The sequence below is a fragment of the Peromyscus eremicus genome, chromosome 5, assembly GCF_949786415.1.
Source record: "Peromyscus eremicus chromosome 5, PerEre_H2_v1, whole genome shotgun sequence".
NCBI classification, from domain to species: Eukaryota; Metazoa; Chordata; class Mammalia; order Rodentia; family Cricetidae; genus Peromyscus; species Peromyscus eremicus.
This window is the reverse complement of record NC_081420.1, coordinates 3,976,268-3,995,665: the sequence shown is the minus strand read 5'-3', so window position 1 is coordinate 3,995,665 and position 19,398 is coordinate 3,976,268. Positions and strand designations below refer to the sequence as shown.

Sequence of the window (19,398 nt, the reverse complement as noted above, 5' to 3'; positions counted from 1 at the left end):
TCACCCAGGTGGCACTAGTTTTGAAGGCATGAAAGGGTCATGGAGAGCAGCTGAGGCTTGGCACTGTGAGAGGCTAGGAGAGGCCATTGGTGAAGATGCAGCCTCAGTGACAGTTGAAGGCCCAAGATTGAAGGGGTCATGCAGAGAAGTTGAAGCTTGGCACCATGAAGAAAGCCTATGAGATGATATTAGTGAAGTGCAGCCCAGTTGCAGCAAGGGACCCCATAATTTTGGAGATGCCAGTATCATAGAAAGACTACCAAGAACAGTAGCAGCAGTGGAGTAGAACCGTCTGGAGCTTAGAAGACAAGCTGTGTGTGCTGCAGAGGGCAAAACTGAAGAAGTGACCCAAGCCCTTTGGAGGAGTCCGGAAGATTGTGAATGAATCCCAGACATTGGACATCGAGTTATTTATACTGTTGGAGTTTGGTTTTGCTTGGTTCAGATTGTGATGGTGCCCTGGTTCTTCCCTCTTGAAGAAAGTATTTATTTAATCTAATTTTTATTTTTAAAGGAGCTCACAGATGAAAGACTTGAACTTTTTAAAAAGAGATTGGATATTTTAAAGACTGAATTTTTAATGTGTTTTGAGTGTGTAAAGACTGTGGGACTTTAAAAATTATAATTTTAATGAGAGATCTTGAGGATGAATAAGAAAGGAAGGGTTGTGGCTTAATAGTGATGTGTTTGTGTATCAAGTTGACAAGGGGTCAGTTGTAGCTAGAGTTTTCCTGCCTGGCCCACAGTCAGGACAAATCTCTATCACCTGCCAGTCCCACAGCCTCAGACCCGACCAAGTAAACACAGAGACTTATATTGGTTACAAACTGTATGGCCATGGCAGGCTTCTTGCTAACTGTTCTTACAGCTTAAATTAATCCATTTCCATTAATCTATACCTTGCCACATGGCTCGTGGCTTACCGGCATCTTCACATGCTGGTTGTCATGGTGGCGGCTGGCAGTGTCTCTCTGACTTAGCCTTCCACTTCCCAGCTTTATTCTCCTCCTTGTCCCGCCTACACTTCCTGCCTAGCCAATGGCCAATCAGTGTTTTATTTATTGACTAATTAGCAACACATTTGCCATACAGAACATCCCACAGCAGTCAGTTGTACTGGCTGGTTTTGTGTGCCAACTTGTCACAAGCTAGAGTCATAAGAAAAAGGAAACTCAGTTAAGGAATGCCTTGATGAGATCCAGCTCTAAGGTATTTTCTCAATTAGTGATTGTGGTAGTTTGAATGTAATTGGTTCCCATAATCTCATAGGGAGTGGCACTATTAGGAGGTGTGGCTTTGTTGTAGCGTGTATGGCTTTGTTGGAGGAAGTGTGTCACTGTGGGGGTGGGCTTTGAGGTTACCTATGCTCAGTATACCACCCAGTGTCTCAGTTGAATTCCTGTTACCTGAAAGATGTAGGACTCTCAGCTACTCCAGCACCACATCTGCCTGCATGCCACCATGCTCCCCACTATGATGATAATGGACTAAATTTCTGAAACTGTAAGCCACCACCTCAATGAAATGTTTTCCTCATAAGAGTTGCCATGGTCATGGTGTCTCGTCACAGAATAGAAACCCTAACTAAGACAGTGATCAATGGTGGAGGGCCCAGCTCACGGCGGGTGGGGCCATCTCTGGCTGGTGGTTCTGGGTTCTATAAGAAAGCAGAGTGAGGCCGGGCGGTGGTGGCACATGCCTTTAATCCCAGCTCTCAGGAGGCAGAGGCAGGAGGATCTCTGTGAGTTCGAGGCTAGCCTGGTCTACAGAGCGAGATCCAGTAAAGGCACCAAAACTACACAGAAGAAACCTTGTCTTGAAAAAAACCAAAAAAAAAAAAAAAAAAAAAAAAAGCAAAAGAAAGCAGGCTGAGCAAACTATGTGAGCAGCCAGTAAGCAGCACCCTCCATGGCCTCTGCATCAGCTCCCGCCTCCAGGATCCTGCCCTGCTTGAGTTCCTATTCTGACTTCCTTCAATGATGAACAGTGACATGGAAGTGTAAGCCTAATAAACCCTTTCCTCTCCAAGTTGCCTTTTGGTCATGGTATTTTGTTGCAGCAATAGAAAGCCTAAGACAAGGTCTTCATCTTAAAATGAAAGCAATGTCATAGCTGAGAATATGGCTTTAACAAAATATTGGCCAATTTGGAAGTAGAGTTGTCTTGTGCGCCTGGTCATCTGCTAGGTTCACAGCTCCAGCATCCTCTCTGCCTTCTTGCTTTCTCTCCTGGGAGTAACAGTATGTGACATACTTCTGCTATAAGTAATAGTTCTCTTGCCTTTTAAATTCAGAGTCTTGTAATGAGAATGGACTATATGAAAACATTTTGAATGCCTACTATGTCAGCATCAATAAAGACAGTTTGTAGAAAACAAAACTTCCAAGCTTTGTATGAATTAAAAAGTCTATGTTCGCTAGCCCCTCCCCTCAAGGCTCAGGGATCTATTTGGAAGAGGAAGCAGAAAGACTGTAAGACTCAGCAGTAATGGATGACCCATGAAAACCATGTCTTTCAGACACAACAGGACTGATGCACACATGAACTCACCAACTGTGACATCATGCGTAAGACCTGCACAGGTTCAAATCAGAGAAAAATCCCAGCACAGCAGAGAAGGTCTGGCTGTGGCCAAGCCTATGGGGCATTTCCTTAGTTAGTGATTGCTGTGGGAGGGCCCAGCCCATGGTGGGTGGTGCACCCTGGGCAAGAGGTCCTGGGTTCTATAAGAAAGCAAGCTGAGCAAGCCATAAGGAACAAGCCAGTAAGCAGAACCCCCTCAAGGCATTTGCACCAGCCCAAGCCTCTAGGTTCCTGACTGGCTTCCATCATTGGACTTGATTCTGGGACATGTAAACCAAATAAACCATTTCCTCCCATAGTTGTTTTTGGTCATGGTGTTTTATCACAGCTATAGTAACCCTAAGACAGAAATTGGTGCCAGGTTTGTGGGGTATTGCTGTGACAGACCCATGGTTTGGGGAGGACTTTGTCTTGGAAAAGCCGAGTTGTCAAAGCTTGGTTAGTTGTGCAATCTGTAAGGTTGGAGGATGATGCTGGGAGCAACACAGCTGGGGGACCTGGCTTGTGACGCTGCAGAGGGAAGCAGAGAGTTTTCTATCAGGGTCATCTGAGATTTTGAGTTAAGAATCTGTGGTTCTGGTTAGCTTAGCATGATGAATCGGCTGTGAGTAACAAGAGACCAGAACCTCTGAAGTGAAGGCTTTGCTTTGCTGTGACAATTGATGACGGCTAGTTAAGAGATTATGGGTGGTTAAGAAGAGACCAGCATCACTGAGGTGAAATCTTCTGGGAGTGTTTTCTCAGGGTGAGCACACTGAAGCTGTGTTCTAGAGGGACTGAGCTTGCAACTCATGCTGGCAGCTGAACTTGGTAATGTGTCACCCAGGTGGTACTGGTTTGAGGGCATGAAGGGGTCATAAAGAGCAGCTGAGCCGTGGCACTGTGTGGCAGAGCTGGAGTCCCTGAAGAAAGCCTACGGAGGGGTTATGTTGAAAGCACAGTTCAGTTGCAGCCGCAGACTCTAGCATGTTGGAGATGCCAGTACCATGGGATGACCACCAAGAACAGCAGCAGCAGTGGAGTGGAGTCCGATGGAGCCTAGGAGACGAGCTGCGTGTGCTGCAGAGGACAGAGCTGGAGAAGTGACCCAAGCCCTTTGGAGGAGCCCTGGACATTGTGAGTTAATCTCAGACTTCTGGACACTCAAGTTATTTATACTGTTGGAGTTTGGTTTTGCTTTGTTCAGATTGTGATGGTCCCTGGTTCTTTCTTCTTGAAGTAAGAAAGTATTTAACTTACTTTTTATTTTATAGGAGCCCACAGTTGGGAGACTTTGAACTTTTAAAGAGATTTTGGAGTTTTACAGAGATTTTGAATTTTTTTTAAGGAGATTGAACTTCTAAAGTGATTTTTTTATAAAGATGGTTGGACTTTTAATTTTGTAATATGTTTTGTAATATATTGATATTAATGAGACCTTGGGGACAGATGATAAAAAATTCTAGTTAAAAAGTGATGTGTAATATGTCAAGTTGATATAAGATTGTCAACTTACCACAAGCTAGAGTCACCTGAGAGGTGGGAACCTCAATTGAAAAAAAAAATGCCTCCATCAAATTGGCCTATAAGAAAGTTTGTAAGGCATTTTATTGATTAATGATTGATGTGGGAGAGCTCAGCCCCTGTAGGTGGTGAGACCTCGGCCTGGTGTTTATGGCCATAGAAAAACTGTCCTGGACTTCAGACTGGGAATGTGTAGCTTAGTCTTTCTTGTCAAACTTTCTTTGGGCCACCAGCCCCCAAATAATGACATGGAGACTTATTATTAATTATAATAATAATTGGTCTTAGCTTAGGCTTGTCCCACTACCTCTTATAACTTAAATTAACCCATTTCTAATAATCTACATTCTGCTACATGGCTCTTTACCTCTCCTCCATAATGTATGCTGACTTCCTCAGTGTCTCACTGGCATCTCTTGCCATACTAGATTTATCCCACTGAGTTCCTCTCTCTGCCCGGAAACCCTGCCTAAACTCTCCTGCCTACCTATTGGCCATTCAGCTCTTTATTAAACCACTCACAACAACATATCTTCACACAGTGTACAAAAGATGATCCTACAACATTTCCCCCTTTTTGTCTAAATAGAAAGGAAAGGTTTTAACTCTAACCCAGGAAAACTATATACAATAAGAACAATTATCAAGTAAGAATTACATTCACGGGCTGGAGAGATGGCTCAGCGGTTAAGAGCACTGGCTGCTCTTCCAGAGGACCTGAGTTCAATTCCCAGCAACCACATGGTGGCTCACAGCCATCTGTAATGAGATCTGGTGCCCTCTTCTGGCCTGCAGGAATTCATGCAAGCAGAGCACTGTATACATAATTAATAAAATAAAAAAAAAAAAAAAGAATTACATTCACAATGTCCAGTCCACTTGTATTTGGCAAATTCGGAGAACTTACTCCATTATCTCTCCTATACTGATGAGTCCAAAGTTTTCTACCTAAACCACTTTTTATCATAACTTGTATTACCAACCTAAAAATATCTTTTTAGACCTTAAAGCATTTTATTAGATAAACAACTTAAGGTTTTATATCTCTCAACCTTTATAAACTTTACATCTTTTATGTGAGTTTCTTTTCTGAATTTTATAACAAAGAAAATGGTATAACTATCTAGTCTTCAACCCTATCAGAGACCCAAGAAGGATAAAATATTACCTGAGTAAACAGGAAGCACAGAGCAAGCAACTTCCAAAACTATAGAAATGACAAAGACATCTGGCTACCTAGACAGTCACCCAAGTTTCCTCTGCAATGTTGGGGCATCCATCTTTGGTCTACAAGCCTAGAATATCTGACAGAGTTTTCCGTGAAGCAGGAATTTTGAAGGACTGTCCTACCTTGTCTTGGCAAAGTTCAGCAGTCCTTTCTTTTGTGTCCTACTTGTCCAACATAGACAACATATTGTCAGCAGTCAAGGGAAGGGCAATATCTTGCACAGTGGCTAACTTTGCCACAAAAAAGCAAACTCCATGTAAGGTTCTTCAATGCCCATCATCTTCTCTGAAGTAGACTGGTGCTGCCAGGAGCAGATGTATCTCACTGTGATGAAAAGCCTTATGCTATTAAAACATCATAAATGCCATATTCTGTAGATCTCTAAAGTGTTTAATGACCATCTATCTATCTAAAAATATCTGTTTGACCTTGAAAGCATACCTGATTACAAGTTTGATTGTTATAGATGATTAACTACTAACATTGCATTTCTCAATTATACTAAATAGTTTATAATATCTTTTAAGGACTAGAACTTTTCATTTTTTAATGAGCTGCATAGGTACAGTACCTTAAACAAGAGTAGAAACATACAGTATGTTAAAGCAAAAATAACCTTAAATTTGTATCAATATATAAAAATCCATATGAATGTAAAATATTTGAGATTAATACTTGCTTTTTAGTTTAAAAGTAGATTCAATAATCTATGCTTTTATCCTATCATTCCTATATCCCTCCTTTTTTTCTTTTTAGAAAGAGATCCCTGAGTCTAATCTCCTTTGCTTATTTTTTTCCCTGACCATGACCATTAACAACTTGCAACCCCCCTAAACAATGACATACATTTATAACCCACTGAATGACAAAAACCACCCACCCTACCTCTTGGGAATGTGGGCATCATGCTCTTAAAATTACTCCCATTTGCCAGGGGGCAACAGCATCTCTAGGGAACCCTGAAAAAAATTGGGATAATTGTCAAGTCCTGGGAGAGCTAGCTGTATCATTTGTTGTCCAGTCTCTGTGTAATGAGAAAGTGCAGGGCTTGTCTCAAGTCCTAGCTAGAGTAGTCTGTGAGGCTGGAACATCTCAGCTAGCCACCTTGAAATTATCCTGAGCAGTTTGTAATCCAAAGCCAATCTTTGGGTGGTGTTTGTCAGCTCGGCAGCATTACTATAGTCCAGTTGGAATCCTCATTGTGGGGCCCCACCCTCCTTTTGGAGATTTCAAAGGTCATTGTTAGGCATGGTCATGGTTCACTGCAGAAAACTTAAACATTTTAATATCATATGCAACAGATCTCAAAGAGGTTAAAGGACCATAATTTGTTATGTACATCCAGAGCACAAAAACTTAATTCCTAGTTACCTGATAGAGACAAATTTGAAATCATGTACAGAAAACTTGATGAAACCTTTTTCTAGAATTAATTAGTACTCTATATGACCATTAATATCATGACAAAAGTTTAAAAAATATATATATTAATCTTACAAATTTTGAGATAATATTTATACCTTAAGAAAAGTTTTAAAGAGTCAAAATAAAACCAAAGAATTATGAGATTAGTGGCAAAAGAATAGTCCCTTAATTTTGGTTTTTCTTTTGTCCCATATCAGGTGGCTTTTCTGACATGAAACAGAGATTTTGGATTTTCCAAACAAGCATGCTTGGATTAGAGAAGGAGAGAACCACACTCCAACTCCAAAGCTAGCTTTTTTTTTTTAATTGAACTGTGAGTACAAAAAGATCATTTGTATTTTATGTCTGTAGAGAACAGCAGAAACAAACATTTGAAAGATTTATGAAATTTTATCCTGTTGGAAATGTGATATACCAATAGGCTAATTTACTCTGTTTCTTGGGACATTTTCTCTGGATGATTTGTCCTTTTTCTTCAGATGTCTCATTTGGCCAGTGGTCTTCAGATTCCTTAGTAGGATGCCTTCATTCTCCTGGAAAGACAAAAACAAAACCCTGCCCCAGCCCTAACTTTGGGGAGTTTCCCTTTTGGCAAGTTATATCTGATCAAATGAAAAGCATTTGTTAGTCTTATAAGTTAGTTTAGATTGACTAGTCATGCTGTTTGATGAACTATTATTGCCTCTTCTAATGAAGAGGTCCCTGTTGTTTAAATCTAGTCTTTATCAATTATGATGGTATCCATAGATTTTCTTCTCTTGTGGAAACAAAAGCAGAACCTCTTCCCCAATGTAACACATATCCTGGTTTCCATTCTGAGGTCAACACATCTTTAATATATATAGGCTGATTTGATTCAGCAGTTTTTTCTACTGTCCAATGTCTCTCTGCAGCTGTCATTCCTTTCTCATTAGCATTTAGAGAATTTAAAGTTAATAAAGCATTGTGTAATCTATCTATAGGGGTCTTTATTACCCTTTTCTGTTTACTAAACATATCTTTTAGAGTTCAATTAGATATTTCTATAACTACTTGCCCTATAGGATTGTGTGGTATACCTGTAATATGATTTATGTTGTAATAAGCAAAAAACTGTTTCATTTTACTAGAGACATGCTGGAGCATTGTCAGTCTTAATTTGTATGGGTAGTCCCATGATGTCCATAACTTCTAACAAATGTGTGATTACAGAATCAGTCTTTTCAGAACTCAAAGCAGTTGCCCATTGAAATCCTGAATATGTATCTATGATATAGTATATATATTTTAATTTTCCAAACTCTGCAAAATGAAACACATCCATTTGCCAATTTTCATTTCTTTGAGTACCCTTTGGGTTGCTTCCTACAGGTAGTAGAGTTTGGTTATACAAGGAACAAGTAGGACATTTTCTTATAATTTCCTTTTGTAGCATGAATGTTAAAGAGTCTTATTAATAAAATCAAACTCAAGGCCAGTTATTGGGGTCAATGCTGGTAGATCAGAGAGACAGAACAAACCACAGCTACCTCACGTCGCCGGATCCTTAGCTGGTCTTGCCTCCTCAGACTGGAGGCCTCTGAGTCCTCATCCGAATGGCTCTCAGCTGAACTGTGCTGCTCAAAGCCTGAACACTTAACTAGGCCAAATGCCTAACCAGCCAAATGCCTCTAGTTTCTGGTCCTCACGCCTTATATATCTTTCTGCTTTCTACCACCACTCCTTGGGATTAAAGGCTGGCTTTCTGGGATTAAAGGCGTGAGTCACTATGCTTGGCTGTATCCTTGAACACATGGGTTTCTGCCTCTGGAATGCTAGGATTAAAGGCGTGTGCTACCACTGCCTAACCTCTATGTTTAATATTGTGGCTTTTCTGTTCTCTGACCCCAGATAAGTTTATTAGGGTACACAATATTTTGGGGAACACAATACCACCACATCCTTTGCTGTGGGAGCCCGTTCTCGGGTTCCTCGTGGCTTTACCCAGCAGGTCCACATAGAGGATGATTAGACCACGGGCCTAAGTGCAGGTGTCTGAGATGGTCTGCACTTGGCTGTGCTGGGGGAGGAGGTCTTTTGCTCCACCCCTTGGCGTCTCTATAAAAACCCTGGGGCAGAGACAGTCGGGGCCCGTTGGAATAGGTTCCAGGCCCTCTCGAGGCTATCCTTTATTTTCTATCTGTTTATCTCCGCGATATTCTCCGCAATAAATCCTTCTATCTAATATTTCCTGCTGCTCGCACTCAAGAAAACTCTGGGGAACTGTGGGGGTGGTTGGGTAAACGCCCCACAGAATGGCGCCATGAACAGGGACTAAAGAAAAAAGAAAAAAGGGACTAAAGAAAAAAAGGGGGGACTAAAGACAAATGAACAGGGACTAAAGACAAAGTAATAGGTACTAAAGATAAAGGAAAATAATAGTTTTATTACAGAGTTTTTGGCGAAAGTGCTGAGTTCAGCCCTGCCAGTGGATGAGGCATGCCGGTGTTATGGAAAATATATATTTTTTATATATATTTTTGAGAGGCAGGGGTTTTATCCTCGAGAGAAAAGGAAAGCGGACTGGAAGGATGTCCGATGCTGCAGCGAAATTCTCTTCTGTCAAAATTTTCTATCTTCTATCCCTTTCTCAATTTCTATCTGTGAAAAATAAGTATAAGGCATAGGGTAGTAATATAGTGTAGGAAAAACTTAGAAGTGTAAGATTGTGTAGGAAAAAATAAGTAAGGTAACTAGACAGAAAAACTCTTCAATTTTCTAACTTGGGGGCTCTGAATGCAAACTGGGGGAAACAATCTTTCTTTGGGCTATTTGGGTAGTAAAAAAGCTCTTCTTCGAGCTTATGGGGAAGAATAAGTTTCCTATGGAAGCTTTTGTCCTGGGGACAACTGAAATGCTAAGTCCAAGCGGCAGGAGAAAGTGATTTCTCCCTGAGGCAAAAATGGGGGTGTAAAGAGCCAAAGTTTAAAGTTGGGAAGTTTTGGGAAAAGTTGCTCTTTTTCTTGGGGGGAAAAAAACCTTTCTCTTAAAGCTTTTCTTGGAAAATTTGGGGGAAAAAACTCTAAAAAGCCTTCATCTTTCTCAAAAGCTCTCAAACTTAAAAACTAAAGCCTTTAACTTTCTCTCAGAAGGACAAAAATTAGAATCACCTGAAGATATTAATATGGGGACCACCTGTGATTAGCTCTAAGGGAAAACAACAAACCTCTTAAGATGGCAAAACCTCTCCAAGTTCTCTTTCAAGCTTTAAAAATCCTCCCTGCAATTCAGGAGGCAGGGACAAGTTCCTAAAAACCTCTTCTAAGCTGTGTCTCTTTAAGCTAGTAAAAGACCGTGGGTCAGAGTCCCCTGAGGGAAACGCTTGGGAGAGTGTGGGTAAAGAGCTACAGAGAGCCCAAAAGGGCAGGAAACTTTACCTGAGAAAAGAAAAAAAGCCAAGCTTTTCAGTTACAGCCGAGCTGAGGCATCAAGGGTTTTGTTTCTGAGTGAGCGTTTCAGAATGAAAAGGTGCTCCTAATCGTCCTAATCCCCTCAAGTAATGCAAACTGTTAGCATTGTATCCTCACTTCTGACCAAAAACCCAGAGGCGACTGGCCAGCGTCTCTGAGTTGGGGTGCATTTCAGGGATACTAGGGTTCCTGCAGTTGCAAACTTCCTGGAGCACAGAGCTGAGGCAGGAAGGTGCAGGACCCAGGGGAAGGTTGCTAATGAACAACCAAAGCTAAAGCCAGTGGGAACAGCACAGTTGTCTGCTTTCCTACAAGTCCCGGGTTGGTAGGTCCACTGCTGCAAAAAGACATCTGAAAAAAGCTTTCCTATCAGAATAAGGACCTTTCTGGGAAAACACTGTAAAGCTGAACTGTGTCTGAAGCAGTTGTGCTGCTGAGTCAGAACGCTGTCTGGAGAAAGAGCCCAGCCAGGGCAGAACAGAACTAGTAAAGCTTTCTTTTCTGTCAGAGAAAGCATCTCTTTGAGAAAAGCTTTGTTTCAACTAACTCCCGATCAGATGAGGGAGTATAGCCCTAAGGGGTGATTGCCTCTGGCATAAGCTCTGTCCTTGAGCACCCAGACAAACACAACCTACTGGGGGACTGGACCAGGTGAAGGCCTGATGAAGCAAAACACCTGTCCTAATGGGAGTTTAGAAATGGCAAAAACCTCCCTTGTTAGATTTTCAGTCTGTACGCAAACCACACAGACCCAGAAAACAGAAACGGACAAAAAGCCCCTACCTTCAGGAGCAGGGAAAGCCGCCACTGTAGTGTCGGAAACTGTTTCTGGGGTAGAGGGGATAAACTGAGACCAAACTGGGAACTGTCTGGGAAAAACACTCCGAAGAAACAGAAGGGACATAATCCTCCCCAGAAAAATATATGACCTAAAAAAGCTGCTAGAATTTGAGGCGGATTGGGGAGAAAAAAAAGCCCCTACTTCCAAGGGCAGCTAGCAGAGGTACAGAGCCGCAGATACTTGAAGCTCTGCATCTGGGGAAGGAAGGAACAAGCAAAATGAAATAGATCAGTGGGAGAAAATCTCTCTGAAAGAGCTATGAAAAAACTCTGTTGTAAATATTTGTTTTTCACTGACTGGCTAAGACAAACACAAGCCCCGAGGAAAGTTGCTATCAGAAATTGCCCACCTCAATGCGCGCTAACGAGGCAGGTGCAGTTCTGATTTGGGGGCCAGTGTCAATTAAAGGAGAGACACCTGTTAAAGCCAGCTGAGGAGAGACCAGAAACCTCCCAATGTCCCATAATTAAAAATGTAAAATGCCTGTTCAAATCTCCCGTTGGAAAAGCAAAAACTTTGTTCAAACCTCCCGGGCAAGAATTTGTAAGCAAGTCTGGTAAAAAAGAACTTAAAAGTTGACTCTCAGACCCAAAAAGAACTATGGGAAATGACTGATATAAGGGAAATGATATAAAGGACTAATTTAAGGGACTGATACTATTATGGATTGATATAAGGGAAATGCATTCTGGGAAAGGTAGTTTTTCCAATAAAGATGGCGACATTGCCCTGAAACACGTTTGTCAGCTCGAAAATACGTTCATGGTAAACTTTAAAATACAGCTTTTAAAAGAATAAGGAGGAAAATCATCTAAGAGTTTTAAGTGTCAGTTCCAATGAAACATTGAAAGGATATGGAACTAGGCACTTCGCGGTTTGGGGCTCCTTGGTAAAATGTCTTATTTACCCTAATAGCTGTGCAAAGTTTTAACGGTAGTTGGATGACAGAAAGCTACCTATAAGATCAAACAAGCCACTTTAAAATCCTTAAGCAAGAGAGAGCAGTTTATACACTGAACGTTGTCTTAGATATGAAGAAACTTATGTGAAATTAAAAATTATTTACCTTTTGAACAAACTGCCTGCAATGAGCAATTCCTTTGCATTCTATTAAGGAGACAAGGACACAGGCATTCAAAAAAATGACTGCTTTATAGATGGGAAACAAACCAGAAAATCTAGCTGTCATAAGAGTTGCTTCACCTGAAAGTTCCTGATTAGAAATCAATGCTAAATATCACAGCTGCTAATATCAGGAGTTAAAGCTAATGAAGTGAAAATACTAAATACAGTTCGGAGCTGTGCCACTTGTGGCTTTACTAGCTCCTTTAGAAAAATACTTTATATCACCTAATAGCTGTGCACTATTTGGCAAAGAGCTTTACAGCAGCTAATTACGGTAATTTCACCCTCAGTGTAAAGTGAAGTTTTTCGGTAGAACAAACCAAAAGTACTGCTGTAATAGAAACGTTTGTCTGAATTGAAGTACTTAGGGGAGCTATTATGAATTTGGGTGAAGGGACAGCCTCTAGTTAAAAACCGTCTACCGCTGACAGTGCATCTCTGCCGGTCCGGAACGGCTGAGAGAACTGGCAACTTTGGAGTGTGGCGTCATTCTGGGAAAGTTACAGTCCCCTAGCAACAACTATCACAATTCTATAACAACAACACTCACTAAATCCCAGTGTTTTATAACAAAGCTGACTATAAACTCTAAACGTTAGCAATGATGTACGTACTTCCTGTCTAGTTAAGAATCTTTCTAATAGAGATAGTGATAATAATTAAGAGTAAGAAATAGAAAAAGATGAAAATAAGATATATAAGTTTATAAAAATTCTCTTGTTAGATCTGTGTTAAAAAATCTTTAGGTGTTTGCTAAGTTAAATATATGCTAATGGTAGCCCTATATAAGTTTGTAAAATAGATCTACAGATCCTTTAAGAATATAAGCTTGCAAGAAGTATCTAAGGTAGTCTTAAGACATGTAGTGATAAGCTTGTAAGAAGTAAAGATGTTAGTTGTAAATGTAAGTTTAAATAAGAATAAGATGGAATGAATATAAGAAATATATAAATAATAAGAAATATATTTGCTGAAGTAGTTCTATAGTTTCCTTAAGGAATTTAAATAAGTAGATGTTAATGTTATATGAGTTTGTAAAAACGTGTAAATGTTGAATGTGAGTCTAAATGCTTTGCAAGGCAAAAGGTTATATGTGAGTTTGTAAAGTGTAAATGTTAAGTGTGAGTCTATTCTTAATGTATATGGTGAAAGAACCTGAGACATACAGAAGTTAGTGTCCTAGCAGACTGCAAAGCAGGCAGTCTGAGCGGCTTTTCAAAAGCTCCAGAAGCCGCTAAGAAGCTAAGAATGGCAGATGCCAGAACTAGCACAAGGCATCCGCAGCTGAGATTCATGGAAAATCGACGCAACACAGAAAAACCTGAGCTAACATCAAAAACGGTGCGGTTTAGATTACTACTGTACCTAAAAAAGAATAAGTTCAGAAACGCTTGTTTGAACAAAAATTGTTAACTGCAAAAAGTTTTGGTTGAAAAACGTCTCTTCATATTTGGAAGTGAAAGCCTGATACCAGAATTTATTTCTTGTTTGAACTCTTTGAACTTAAAATGAGATAAAACTACAAAGATTTTGGTTTTGGATTTCTTCATATTTGGAAGGCTAGTACCAGAATTTATCATTCGAATTTTGGGACTTAAGAAATGAAATGAACAATAGAGATTTCATTGCAATTGGACAATTTTGAGTTTATTCATAGTAATGACCTAGGAACAGTTTTCTGGAATTGGGTTAAATGAAGAAATTTATTGTTTCTACCTAGAATCAAGATGCAGTTTTGTGTATGCATATATGCTTTATTAATAGGTGATTCATGAATTGTTTTGTGGAACTGTTTATGTAAAAATGAAATTACTTACAGAACTGGTTTTGTGTTACAAATGGAACTGTTTAAATTGAAAAGTTTGGGTTTTCTAACTAGGCTTGAGATTTTGCTTAAATTATAAAGAAAAGGGGGAGAGTTAATATTCCTTAGTCTAATTTCAAAAGTTGTTTGAGGGATTAAAGTCATGTTTTTGTTAGTAAGAAATGTATATTAAGAGACTACTTTTAAAGTATAAAGAGTTTTATTAAGAAACTGCTTTTGGATGTTTTGCTAAGTTTTCAAAGTGTTAATGGTTAGATTGAGAAGATTGCTTTTCAATATGGGTTTGTAGGAATTGTATGAGTTTCTTCTAACTAGGTTTGAGGTTTTCTTTAAAAAATTATAAAGAAGAGGAGCTATGAGATTGAATTATGTTTGCAGAACCCTATTGATATTAATGCACCCTGGTTTTGTGGAGTTAAGGAAATATTTAAGTTTGATGTGAATACATCGAAGTTTTTCCTATGTTCTGTTAACAAGAAAATTCAAATGATTGAGTTAAAGTTGTAAGACAGAGAATTGTGGCTATGTATAGCAATGTTTATGTTAACCTGTTATGGTAATGATGAAGCTAAGGGATTCTTTAAGTTTGTAGTCGCCTTAAGAGTTTTTGGCTTAGAAAGGGCTTGAGGCAGCAAAGACTGCTGTAGTCACCTTGAACCTAATTCAAAAGAGAAATGCCATCTATATCATCCTCTACTCCCATACTGGGAGGTGTAACAGCTATGGAGATTGCTGTAAGCCATTATAGTTATTTTTTTATATATTAAGAAAGGGGGACCTGTGGGAGCCCGTTCTCGGGTTCCTCGTGGCTTTACCCAGCAGGTCCACATAGAGGATGATTAGACCACGGGCCTAAGTGCAGGTGTCTGAGATGGTCTGCACTTGGCTGTGCTGGGGGAGGAGGTCTTTTGCTCCACCCCTTGGCGTCTCTATAAAAACCCTGGGGCAGAGACAGTCGGGGCCCGTTGGAATAGGTTCCAGGCCCTCTCGAGGCTATCCTTTATTTTCTATCTGTTTATCTCCGCGATATTCTCCGCAATAAATCCTTCTATCTAATATTTCCTGCTGCTCGCACTCAAGAAAACTCTGGGGAACTGTGGGGGTGGTTGGGTAAACGCCCCACACTTTGCTTGTTGCCAAGTGATGGGAAAAAATCTTTTTTCAGACCCTTGCTATTGACATGATGTTTCTAATGAAACTCTGAGGCTTCTAATGCATTTCCTAGTAATAGTTGATCAACTTCACCATCACCTTGTAGTAGAAGGCCTGGTAGACCCATGTGGGATCTGATATGTGTTATATATAGGGGATAATTTCTATTTCTGATTATTTCTTTTAACACACAACAAAGCCAATTCTGAATCATCTAGAATAAATCCAGCACTTTCACCATGTAAAACAACTTTCTGCATATTGAGAGTCAGTAACTACATTAAGAGGTTTTGGAAAATCTAATACTATGATTATAGCATACAATTCTGACTTTTGAACACAATCATAAGAGCTTTGAGCCACTTTATTTAAATTTCCTGTTTTATCACCTGTCTTTCCTGATTTGTTTGCATCAGTATAGAATGTATTGATGTTCCCTGTACAATGTGAGGAAGGACCCAGTTAGTTCTCTTTATAAACTGAATTCTCTTGCTTTGGAATATTTTTTGTTAATTTCTCCCAAGAAATTACTGCAAGCTCTTTGCCAATGTTCATTTTCTTCCCATAAAGAGGAAATTTCAGCACTAGTAAAAGGTATTACAATTTCTGCTGGGTCTATTCCTCCTAACTGATGAAGTCTCAATTTCCTTTAGAATCAACTCAGAAACCTTTTCTACATGTCCCTGTCATTAGGTATTATTTCATCCTTGTGGGGTATTTGATGGAGTTAAAGACTAAATAGTTAAACTTATAGTTTTCCTTAGTTATAATAGAAAGCAAATTAGGTATAAATCTTTAGACTCACCAAGATAAGACAGATAATAGAGTGTTTTCTCTAATTTTGTCAAATACAAATAAACTGGATATTGTAACTATAATTTTTAATTGATAACTGTTTTGTTGTACATAATTTTACTATGTTAATTTAAAAACCTTCCTTTTAAAAAAAGGGGAAAATGCTGTAGAATTATCCTTCTGTATATTGTGTGAATATGTTGTATTATTGGCTTAGTGAATAAGCTGACTGTCCAATAGCTGAATAGGATAAGCCTAAGTGGCAAAGCCAAACTGAGAATGATGGGATGTAGAAGGGCAGAGTCTAGAGATGCCAGCCAGCAGTGAGGAAGCTGGATGTATAGAAAATGAGGTAACAAGCAATGGGCGATGTGGCGAAGCATAGATTTAAAAAAATATGGGTTAAGTGTAAGAGTTAGCTAGTAACAAGCCAAGCATTTATAAGTAATATTAAGCTTCTGAATGGTTATTTGGGGATTGACGGGTGGGAGAGAAATATCTGACAATAGCCTTCCACTGGCAGTGTGCCATTTAAGTGCTCTGCTATATAGCAGGACCTCTTACACCTCTGCATGCCTCGAGCAGTGGACTCCAGTTATGTGCCTCACGTTGGATGCCAAATGTAGCTAGTCTTTTTTGCCAGACTTTCTTTGGCCCCCTCCAGCCCCCAAATAATGACATGGAGACTTAATATGAAAGCTTGGCCTTAGCTTAGGCTTGTCCTACTAGCTCTTATAACTTAACCCAGTTCTTTTAATCTACATTCTGCCATGTGGCTCTTTACCTCTCCTCTATAATGTATGTCTGACTTCCTCAGTATCTCACTGGTATCTCTTGATGTGCCAGATTCATCCTCTCTCTGCATAGAAGTTCTGCCTAACCTCTCCTGTCTACTTATTGGCTGTTCAGTTCTTTATTAAACCAATCACAATGGCACATATTTACACAGGGTATGAGAAGATTATCCTACAACAGGAATGCTTAGGATTTTTAGATCATTTTGAATAGGATGGTCATTTTCACAAATATTGATTCTTCTTGCCCATGAGCATGGGAGGTCTTTCCATCTTTTAGTGACTTCTTGATTTCTTTCTATAACATTAAAGCTTTCATTGGATATGTCTTTAATTTCCCCAGATAGGTTTATACTAAGACACAATTTTGTGGCTCTTATGAATATTGTTTCCTTGATTTCTTTTGCTGTATTTGCAGTATTAGATAGGAGCTGAGATAGTTGACTGACCTTCTTATCATGTTCCTGACCAAGCTCTAGAAACTCTATTTCAGTACTAAGTACACACTGTGGCACAGTGTAACCCTGACCTTATGAAGAACTTATTTCTGAGAAGTTGATTCATGGAGCCCACTAAAACACAAAGTACAGACGAACAGAGCAAAGCCTGCAGGATGGAGGACTCAGGTGGACAGAACACAGCCTGCAGGATGGAGGACTCAGGGTACAGGTGAACAGAGCACAGCCTGCAGGATGGAGGACTCACGGTACAGGTGGACAGAGCATAGCCTACAGGATGGAGGACTCACTTCTGAACACACTGAGGATTTCCTCAGGAGATCATTCAGTCACAGGGTCCTAGTGATTAGGGAGGAAGGTACACTCTTGTTCACCAAGAGATTGATTATATGAGAATCACTAATATAGTCTCTGCAAACATGAATTATGTTCCTTCCTGAGGACACATTAAGAGGATCTACCCCTTGGCAATATATTAGAGTTGACTTGGTTCTACTCCAGCATGAGTATATGTGAATGTGTGTCCATGCGTGCATGTGCCTGTGTATATGTGTCTATGACTGTATGTGCATGCCTGTGTATGTGTGTGTGCGTGCGTGCGTATGTGTGTGTGTGTGTGTGCTTGCCCTATGAACTATTTCAAAGATGTAGTTGATAAACTTCTTGAACTTTTTGCCCTCCATTAGATATTTATATGCTCATATGGTAACTTTAGAGTTTGGAGTCCCTTAAAACCCTAGTCACAATTCTCTAAAAGCAAAACTCTAAAAGCATGATGACACAGCTTTATCGAGCACAGGAGACAGGTTCTGAAATTAACCTCGACAGCTTCCCAAACACTCGGGAAATTACCATTTCAATTCCGAGAATCATGGATATCCACTGCCCATTTTTCATAATTTTACCACATTTCCAAATTACTATGAGCTTTGCAATGGATGAGGTTGAGGCAGTTTCTAAGTGCATCCACTTGTAGCCTATCTCTCTCAGTTGGAAGATGATAAATCTCTCTTGTGCTCACCATCAAGAATCTGAAATACAAGTGTCACTTTTTGTGGTGTTTTGAGATTGGCCCCCATAGGCTCATAGATTTGCATACTTAGTCCCCAGTTAATGAGCTTTCAGGGAAGGATTAAGAGGTGTGTCCTTGTTGGTGGAGGTGTGGCCTTGTTGGAGATGTAGCTTTGTTCAAGGAGGTGTGTCACTGGGGGTAGGCTTTGATGTTTCAAAAGCCCACACCAGGTCTCGTCTCTCCCTCTCTTTGTGGATCAGGATGTAGCCCAGCTACTTCTCCAGCACCATCCCTGCCTGCCTGCCACCATGATGATGATAGACTAAACCTCTGAAACTGTAAGAAAATCCCCAATTAAATGCTTTATTTTACAGGAGTTGTCTTGGTCATGGTGTCTCTTCATAGCAATAGAACAGTGACTAAGACATCATTTCATGGTCACCCACTTAGTGTGCCTTGCCAGAAGCTGAGTGTACTTCCTGCCTGAAGATCCTTGCCTAGTCTGAGCAAAAGCAAACAGTGAGCCAGCTGTGCTTGGCCTGTGTGTGTCCCCATAAAAAAGGGAAACTTACATGACATCACTCTGCATGTCACTAACTTCTTAGTGCTACATCGAGGATGAAGACTCAGCGCCCTGAGAGAGCCGGTGGGACTCCTTGTCACTCTTCACCACAGCAGATGTTTCGTTTATAATGATTTTCTCCATTCACATGCTTCACATGAGGGTTGTCTAGGTTGTCTAGGTATTTTTCTAATTGAATAGATCAATGAATAATCAGTTTCTGTGCAATGAATGTTGCTGGGAAAACTGCATCTGCACAAGAGGCAAGATAGTGTTGAAACATGTTATAATCATAATTATTATATGATGTTGGTAATATATAGCAACTAATAATAAAATAATAATCCTAAATGGCATCTCAATGCAGAGCAGTGTTTCTCAAAGTGTGACTACAGACCTCTTGCATCCAGTCATTTGGGTGAAAGTTGATGTCTACTTCCTAAGGCTCATTTGATTTTTGGTAAGTAAAACCTAAGGATATGTTTTATACTATTATTCTCTTAAGTCAGGTTCTGTTTAGCCCTGGTTAGACTGGAATTCTGACCTTGAATTCACAGAGATCTGCCTATCTCTGCCTCTCAAGTGCTGGGATTAAAGATGTGTTCCATCATGCTCTGCCAGGATATGCATTTTATCTAATTCCTTCAGGTAATTAAAAAACTTTAAA

The 19,398-nt window shown here is 39.9% G+C and overlaps 1 protein-coding gene across 2 annotated transcripts in view; it reads right to left on the bottom strand.

Annotated features, from left to right (window-relative positions):
* The window catches only part of LOC131910876 (spermatogenesis-associated protein 31D1-like), a 28,554-nt gene extending 9,684 nt beyond the window's left edge, over positions 1–18,870 (bottom strand). The window contains exons 1-3 of one of the 2 annotated variants that reach the window (XM_059262772.1): positions 18,742–18,870; positions 6,200–6,273; positions 5,437–5,638 (exon numbers count right to left, since the gene is read on the bottom strand). The gene's annotated coding sequence lies outside the window, so the exon portion shown is untranslated. Of the gene's footprint in view, positions 1–5,436; positions 5,639–6,199; positions 6,274–7,170; positions 8,602–18,741 lie in introns of those variants that run through there. The other variant, XM_059262773.1, reaches the window with a different exon arrangement.
* Between the last annotated feature and the right edge of the window lie 528 nt (positions 18,871–19,398).